Genomic DNA, 9,257 nt, shown 5'->3' on the forward strand with positions numbered 1-9,257 from the left:
GAGCCACGACAACCTCACAAGCAGACCACCTGAAATAAAACAAAAATCAACAGTGGATGGTTAGACTTGAGCCAGAAATTCAGACGGGAGCAATAACAACTGCTTCTGTCCACCGGTCGATGCTCACCTGGCGCACTTCACCTGGACTGCCAATATCCTGCATAAGCTCCTAAAAACAAAGACAAAGGTCAGGGCTGTATCAGAGCCACCATTTACACCTCCCCTGCAAAGACCGACAGGGACTGACCTTCTCGGGGGAACCGATGAATCCCACAGGGGCTGCTCTGCCACAGGGTTATTCCATCTGCATCTGAAAGAAAGTTAGGACAAGAGTCAAAGGGCTGCAGGATAACTTGACAGCTCCACACATCTTGGGTCAATCTACAGATCCCACCTAGAAGCCAATGCACCCTGCATTTCAAATTTGTCCTATTACCCCTACACCCAGCTGTGCTGCAGGGCAGAGCAGCTCCGGGCCAAATACACACCCACACCCGTGACACAAGACGCAACAAACAAAGGGACGCGACAGGGAAAGAAAACTCTCGATGAGAGGAATGACCCTGAGGACCGAGAGAACTCGGGAGCAGATGACCGAGGTAAGCTGAAAGGAGAGCTGACCGGGCTCAGAGAAACCTGCAGGAAAAAAGATGCTAAGGGGATGACTTATCCCAAGAACCGCAAAGATGAACACTCGAGAATGCTCCGGTCACACTCTGCTACCTAGCTATGCATTCTTACAAGTCCTAATCCACCGGAATGGATGCTGGTGGTGCTCGGCTGTCAGTACAGCTCAGAACAAGACCTGGAAAGACATTGGACTGGATGCTTCTGAAGAGAGATACGATGCCCATGCCTGCCCGAGCTCCCGAGTCGATGGTCCGAGGGCATTGGCACCTGGCCGAGGAACTGAGAGTCCAGAGAGGCTAAGAGGGATGCCAGGGTTTTTGGTAGGCCCCTTGAAGGGCTAAGGCAAAAGACATGAAACAAAGAGTGCGCAACAAACGAGGGACACGACAAGCACCGGGACTGCTCTGCCCTGCACACCTCAGTGGAGAGATCAAAAGGGAGACTTTCCCTGTAGGAAGCCTAAGGGGCCGCTTCTTGGATGGCCCCGTCTCCAAACCCCCGCCCGGTGGAAAGCCGACCCGGCCCCCCGCTTTCATCCCCTCCGTGGCTCGGAGCCCTCCACTTATCTCTCAGACATCTGGAGATGCAGAATCCTGGCAGGTGAAAAGGAAGGCCGCCTCTCCCTCAGGGAAATTCCTGCTAACACCAGGTTGCTCTCTCTTAGTCAGCTGCAATAAAGAAAAGCAAACATCACTGTGTGGTCTTAGCACCGCATCGCCCAAAACCGAACAATTCTGCTACCCACCGCCTCTTGAGAACGCCCGGGTGCTCGGGCCCGCTGCCTCAGCCGTGCTTGGAGGGTGATGGCATCGTCAGGGGGTAGGTCTGGATTAAGAGCAGACAAGGGATTTGACATTGCTGATACTTGAGAGGACGCTCGCTCCTCCTCTCCTCCCTGCCTCCCCGACTCCTCGGCCGTTATCAAAGACTACCTGGAAAGCAGCTTCAAACGGAGAAATCGAGGCTTGATCACACAGTCCTGTAATGCTTCTGAAGGGCTCCAAAGAGAGGGACCCGGTCCATCACCTCATTGGAGAAGGGACTTCAGCATAATGACAGCAGACTGCCTAAAACAGACAAAAATACAACCTTAGAGTTGCACCAGATATTGAGACCTGAGTGATAACAGCTGCTTCCATCCACCGGACAATGCTCACCTGGGCCGCTTCACCTGGACTGCCAATATCCCTCTTTACCTCCTAAAAAAAAAGACAAAAAACAACGCTGTAACACAGTCATCATTTACACTGCCCCGGCAAAGGCAAACTGGGACTGACTTAAGCACACACCCTCTTGGCTGCTGGTACCCACGACCGGGACATTTCACAAGCGGGCCACCTAAAAATAAGAAAACAAACAGCAGATATTAGATTTTCACCAGAAACTGAGACCTGAGCAACAGCAACCGGTTCTGTCCGCAGATCAATGCTCACCTTGCACGCTTCACCTTCACCGCCAACATCCTGCTTTACCTCCTAAAAATAGAGACAAAGAAACAGGCAGTAACAAGGGCACCAATTACACTGCCCCTGCAAAGACAAACTGCAACTGACGTAAGCTGACACCTACCTGGCCGCTGGAATCCACAAACAGGACATCTCAAAACCAGACCACCTGAAAAAAAAAAAAAAACCCAACAGTGAATGGTTACAGTTGCACAAGAAATTGACACCGGAGAAATAACAACTGCTTCTGTTCACCGGTCCATGCTCACCTTGCCCGCTTCTTCTGGACTGCCAATATCCTGCATTAGCTCCTAAAAACAAAGACAAAGGTCAGGGCTGTAACAGAGGCACCATTTACACCTCCCCTGCAAAGACCGACTCAGACTGACCTTCTCGGGAGAACCGACTCCACCGATAGGGGCTGCTCTGCCACAGGTTTAATCAGTCTGCATCTGAAAGAAAGTGAGGACAAAAGTCAAAGGGCTGCAGGATAACTTGACAGCTCCACACATCTTGTGTCAATCTACAGATAGAACCTAGAAGCCAATAGACCCTGCACTTCAAATTTGTCCTATTACCCCTACACCCAGCTGTGCTACAGGGCAGGGCAGAGCAGCGCTGGGCCAAATACACACCCACACCCGTGACACAAGACGCAACAAACGAGGAGACACGACAGGGAAAGAAAAAATCTCGAAGAGAGGAATGACCCTGAGGACCGAGAGAACTCGGGAGGAGATGATCGAGGTAAGACGGATGGAGAGCTGACCGGGCTCAGAGAAACCTGCAGGAAAAAAGACGCTAAGGGGATGACTTATCCCAAGAACTGCAAAGATGGACGCTCGAGAATGCTCCGGTCAGAATCCTCTCCCTAGCTTTGCATCCTTACAAGTCCTAATCCACCGGAATGGATCGTGGTGGTGCTTGGCTGTCAGTACAGCTCAGAACAAGACCTGAAAAGACAGTAAACTGGATGCTTCTGAAAATAAATGCGATTCCCATGCTGGCCTGAGCTCCCGAGTCGATGGTTTGATGGTATCGGCGCCTGGCCGAGGAACTGAGGGACCGGAGATGCTAAAAATGATGCCGGGATTTTGATGGCCCCTTGAAAAGCCACAGAAAATGACATGAAATACAAGACACTCAAAAGACACAGAGTGCACAACAGACAACTGACAGGACATGCACCGGGACTGGACTGCCCTGCACCACAGCATTGGGATCAAAATTAATGCTTCCCCTTGACAGCTAACAGGATCGCTGAGTGGGGCTGGACGACGCTGCGCGCCGGACCGCACGATGCGGACGGGGACCGTTCTGCCTTGCGTGCCCCGTAGTTACTATTGAAGTATAGCCGTTCCCTTCGGCTGTCCTAAGTGGCCCCTTAAGGGACACCCCTGTCCCCTCTGGTAGCTGTTAAACCGGACCCATAAATTTCTGACACCCCTGTCGTCCTATCTCGAGGCCGTGGCCCCTGACTTATCTTTGAGATGACTGGTAAGGTGAATCCACGTTGGACTGGAAATAAGTCTGTCTCAGAAGGCCCTCCGATCGCCGATTAGCCTCTTAGCTAAGAAAAAGAAAAATTAAAATCGATGCACGAATTTAGCGGCACGTGCGCCGAATCCCGAGGGGGCGGCCGCTCGCCCTCGCCTAAGCGTGCCCGGGTCCTCGAGTCTGTGGCTTCGTCCCGCATCTAAGCCTAGGGCTGTTACAATGTCCGGTACCTGAGTTAGCAGGGGGCAAAACTGTAGGGCAGGTCTGTGAGCAAAACTTAGGTGCTCACATTTACGTATCTTAGGTGCTCTTCTGTGCTATAAGACGCATAAATGCAGCTGCTATTACTTGCAAAAAAGCCTTGGGGGAGGCCCTCAAATGCAGGTCGTTCCTCATTTTGCTGCCTTCAAAACCTGCTAACTCTCAACCGGGTACCCTGAACGTGGTCCTCGCCTTACCGATCGGAAGCCTGGATCTCGGTCGTTGCCTCTGACGTGTACAGTAGCCCTTTTGAGGTGACAAATCTTCTGAAAGAATCTGGAAGATCGTGCTGGATGTGACCTATAACTTCAGGAGTAGTGCTCCTCCTAAAAGAAAATGAGAACAAACCCAGAAATTACAAAAGCGCCTTTCCTCCCCCGAATGTGCAAACAAAACCCCTGAACTTAAATACTCCCTGTATTTGATAGCATCTTCTTTGTAGTGTCCTCAAAGCTCCTGTTATTTGTAGGTGCCCAAAAACACCTAACAAAAATAAGCTAATAGAGCCTCTTCGCTGAAATGAGAGGAGAGCTCTTACCCTAGCTGATTCCCAGGAGGGAATGAAGCCCCTTGGCAAAAGCTGGGGTTAATATACCCCTGATTGGGCCCGCCCCTCGTTCCCAGAATGCCCGGGAAAAGGGAGGAGGCAACTCCCACGGGGTATAAAAGCTCTCGAAGGAGCTGCAGCTGTTTGGCTCCTCTGACTCAAATGCAAGGTAAGTACAGGGCTCGATAGAGAAAAAAACTCCTTGGGGTAATAATGCTATTTTTCTGTTTTGGCTGTAATGACTTCAGGCTAGAGGGCAAAAATAAAACTTAGTGTTTTAGTAACATAGCAAGATAGTAATTTGGGTAATTTGCTGTTGACGGGGGTAATTATTCCTGGGTGACTGCAATTAGTATTCCACAAGTGACTAAGTAGGATGACAAAGAACAGTAAGATTATGAATGGTGTAAGGCTCATTAGCACCTCTAAGTAAGGATATCAATGTATTAATTACAAAGGAGAAAAAGAATAAACTCCCAGGTGGTGTTAAGCTTATATATACGCCTGGATTGCTCCCGTCTGAGATAGGTGTTACCGGGGTACCCGTTCGAGTGCAACAGAAGTCCAATTTTAAATCCTTAAAATGCTGAAAAAGGCACGGGTTCCTTCAATTTAAAATTAGCATATGGGCAGTTACCTCTGCTTAAACTGTGACATGGAAAATAAATGGCTTGTGCCCCTTAACTTAATCTCCTAAAATTTTTGGAAAAGAGGAGTTTCCTTCAGTTTAAATCTCTCCAGGGAGGAGAAAAAAGGGGAGTGTTCCCTAAAATTCAAGCCCTTAAAAAGCAGAGACAGCTAGGCCCCTCTGAACTAGCACCTCCCCACAGGGGTGTGCCCAGGAAACCCTCTGGAGACAGGGGGCATTGTGGGATGAGGTCGAGAAAGGTCCCGCAGATTGTTCGTTCCCCTGCGTGACCCTTCGTCTGCCTGTGAAACGCTGGGGTGCTAGGCTTCCGTTCTGTGGAAGAGAACTGTTCTTCTTGTGGCCGGTGGCCGAGATGGAAGTTCTATCCCCAGAATTCCCTATGTCCTAAGTTTGTAATTATTTAGGAAATTTTTCCCAGACTGTAAGCAATTACCAGAAATATTTACTTAGGAATCCTTACTGAATTGTGTTTCTGTTGAGGTCTTCTACGTGTCCCTTAAGGAGCCAGGGGGGTTGCCAGGTGACTTATGTCTAATCCTGACCGGCCCGGAGCAAACCGGAGTCCTGCTGCCGGTGGCTGGTCCACCCTAAATTACAGTAACATATTAATGTAATTTATAAAAATTCCCTTTGCCTACTAAACAAATTTTCCAGGATGATCCAGGGAAGAGATCTGCTCCATCCTTAGTTTGGGAAATGCCAGTTCTCAGATCCATCTAGGCAGAAAACTACTAAAAGTATTTGCTTGTTTTTTACTACATCTAGCTGTATGATGAAAATAGATGAATGGTCATTAGGTAAAAACTTTTCAGAGGGCAAAATATTTCACACAGATCCCATTTTGACAGTATGGCAGTTTTGGGGATTAGGAATCCCATCCATAGAAGACATCAAAGAAATGATACTTTGCAACTTGATATTTAGAAATTGTCTTAGAGATGTTATAACTTAATATTCTAACATTATGAAATAGAATGGTTTTGGCATGTTGAAACTGGGTGATTCTGGTATTCCAGAACCCATCCCGTATTTTGCAATGGAGACTTTGAAACGTACATGTTTAATACTTTGAAACCTGGTGAACACCTATATGAAATCCAGGCAGAGTAATGTTTCTGAATCTAGATGGAGAGAGATGAGGGTTGTAGCAATGTTGCAAGCAGATTGACGGACATCTTATAAAAACGACATGTAACTGCTTTAAAATTAGGGGAGTTACTTTTTTCAATCTAGGGCAGGCAGGATTTTTAGGGTCAGAGGAGAAGTCTCCCTGCAAAAATTACCGATAGAAGAATATTTCACCCAAACCCAATAAACCAAAACTAGGATTCAGGGAGGGTACATACTACCAGTGGACTATAAAAACAGACATCAGGACCCTAAGGGGGTGACTTAACTTTCCCACAAAAGGAACGTCCAGTCAGGTCTAAGGCCTTCTACATGGAACTAGACTTCTAGAAAATAGAATTCTGAATGCATCAGCATTGCACCAAGACCCATGCTACTAGAAGCAGAATGCCAGACTGGCCGTGGAGTACCAAACACCTCCTAAAAACTGAAATCAGGAATGTGATAGGGTGAGTCCAGCTTGCCACACAAAAGGGCCACTGATGTTGAACAGAGCGCTATGCCCAGGAGTGGACTTATGCCATCTACAAATCTAAACATAGCTACACTTCTCCCAGAGCCAAGGTGCCAGAAGCTGGAACCCTAACTGTCCTTCGAGTGCCAAATGTCTCCTACAACCGAACATTACGAACTTCTAGGAGTGAGTTTCTGTTCCATCAGAAGAGAACCACCGTTCCTGCACAGAACTATCGGCCACGGAGTGGGCTGCCAAATGATAAAATTAACTTCAGCACAGGACATCTGCCAGATCCAAACTGCCAGAAGCTGGAACCCTTACTGTCCTTGGAGTGCCAAATCTATCCTATGAACTGACATCAGGAACCTGATGGGGAGAGTTTAGGTTCCCACAAAAGAGCCACCTTTCCTTCAGTGAGCTCTGTGCCCCAGACTGGGCTTCTGCCTCTTAGAATTCTGAACAACACACTTACTCCCAGATCCACGCTGTCAGTACCTGGAAGCCTGGCTCCCCTGAGACTGCCAAATGGCTCCTTAAAACGAACAATCTGAACCAGGGGGTTTGTTTAGTTTCCCCAGAAAAAGGGACACCATTCCTGCACAGAGCTCTGAGCCCAGGAGTGAGCTTCTGCCACTTACAATTCTGAAGACTGCTGCACTTCTCCCATGGCCAAGCTGCCAGAATCTGGAGCCCTAACTGTCCTTCGAGTGGCAAATGTCTCCTACCACCTGATATGAGGAACCTGGTGCGGGCAGTTTAGCTTCCCACCGAACAGAGCCACCACGGCTGCACAGAACTCCCTGCCCCGGAGGGGGCTTCTGCCTCCTAAAAATAAGTTAAGCACAGGATATCTGCCAGACCCAAGCTGCCAGATGCTGGAACCCTAACTGTCCTTGGAGGACAAAATGTCTCCTACAACCTGAAATGAAGGACTTGGAGGAGTGAGTTTAGCTTCCCACAGAAGAGAGCCACCGTTGCTGCACAGAACTCTCTGGAGCCAAATTGGGGTTCTGCCTGCGAAACATAAAGTCACCACAGGATACCTGCCAGATCAAAGCTTTCAGAAGTTGGAAATCTAACTATCCTTGGAGTGCCAAATGTCTCCTACAACCTGACATTAGGAACGTGGAGAGGTGAGTTTAGCTTCCCACAGAAAAGAGCCACCATTCCTGCACAGAACTCTCTGCCCCAGACTGGGCTGCTAACTCATAAAATTAAGTTCAGCACAGGACTGCTACCAGATCCAAGCTCCCAGACGCTGGAACCCTTACTGTCCTTGGAGTGCCAAATCTATCCTATAAATTGAAATCAGGAACCTGATGGGGTGAGTCCAGATTCCCACAGAAAACGGGCAACACTTCCTGCACAGAGCCCTCTGACCCAGAGAGGACTACTGCCTCCTAAAAATAAATCCACACAGGATATCAGCCAAATCCAAGCTCCCAGAGGCTGGAACTCTAACTGTCCTTGGAGTGCCCAATATCTACTACAACCTGACATCAGGAACTTGGAGGGGTGAGTTTAGATTCCCAGAGAAGAGAGCCACTCTTCCTGCACAGAACTCTCTGCCACAGAGTGGGCTGCTAACTGATAAAAATAAGTTCAGTACAAAACTTCTGCCAGATCCAACCTTAGAGAAGCTGGAACCCTTACAGTCCTTGGAGTGTCCAATGTCTCCTACAACCTGACATTAGAAACTTAGGGGGAGAGTATAGCGTCCCACAGAAGAGAGCCACTGTTCCTGCACAGAGCTGTGTGCCCGGGAGTGGGCTTCTGCCACTTAGAATTCTGAACAGTGCACATTACTCCCAGAACTAAGCTGTCAGAACCTGGAACCCTAACTGTCCTTGGAGTGCCCAATGTCTCCTACAGCCTGACATTAGGAACTTAGTCAGTGAGTATAGCTTCCCACAGAAGAGAACCACTGTTCCTGCACAGAGCTCTGTGCCCCGGAGTGGGCTTCTGCCACTTAGAATTCTGAACAGAGTACTTACTCCCACAACCAAGCTGCCATGAAGCTGAAACCCTAGCTGCCCTTAGACTGCCAAACACCCCCTGCAAACTGACATCATGAACTTGGAGGAGTGAGTTTTGCTTCCCACAGAAAAGACCCACAATTCCTGCACAGAACTCTCGGCCACGGAGTGCGCTGCTAACTGATAAAAATAAGTTCAGCACAGGACTTCTGCCAGATCCAAGCATCCAGAACCTGGAACCCTTACTGGCCTTGGAGCGCCAAATGTCTCCTACAGCCTGACATCAGGAACCTGCTGGGGTGAGTTTTCTTTCCCACAGAAAAGACCCACAGTTCCTGCACAGAGCTCTGTACCCGGGAGTGGGCTTCTGCCACTTAGAATTCTGAACAGTGCACATTACTCCCAGAACCAAGCTGTAAGAAGTTGGAACGCTAACTGTCCTTGGAGTGCCCAATGTCTCCTAAAACCTGCCATTAGGAACTTAGGGGGTGAGTATAGCTTCCCACAGAAGAGAGCCACTGTTCCTGCACAGAGTTCTGTGCCCGGAAGTGGGCTTCTGCCACTTAGAATTCTGAACACTGCTGCACTTCTCCCATAGCCAAGCTCCCAGAAGCTGGAACCCTAACTGTCCAGCGAGTGCCCAATGTCTCCTACGACCTGACATTAG

General features: G+C 48.9%; 1 long non-coding RNA gene across 1 annotated transcript; it reads right to left on the reverse strand.

The window, feature by feature from the left end:
• Positions 1–268: 268 nt before the first annotated feature.
• On the reverse strand, positions 269–3,564 carry LOC136305414 (uncharacterized). Its single transcript, XR_010725331.1, has 9 exons — positions 2,465–3,564; positions 2,345–2,386; positions 2,200–2,244; positions 2,064–2,105; positions 1,920–1,968; positions 1,788–1,829; positions 1,563–1,697; positions 1,376–1,455; positions 269–1,298 (listed from the first exon to the last, which is right to left on the reverse strand). It is a non-coding gene; the product is annotated as an uncharacterized lncRNA (long non-coding RNA).
• Between the last annotated feature and the right edge of the window lie 5,693 nt (positions 3,565–9,257).

This window comes from Chamaea fasciata, unplaced genomic scaffold, assembly GCF_029207755.1.
Source record: "Chamaea fasciata isolate MVZ Bird 193981 ecotype frontalis unplaced genomic scaffold, bChaFas1.0.hap1 SCAF_399, whole genome shotgun sequence".
In the NCBI taxonomy this organism is placed as follows: Eukaryota; Metazoa; Chordata; class Aves; order Passeriformes; family Sylviidae; genus Chamaea; species Chamaea fasciata.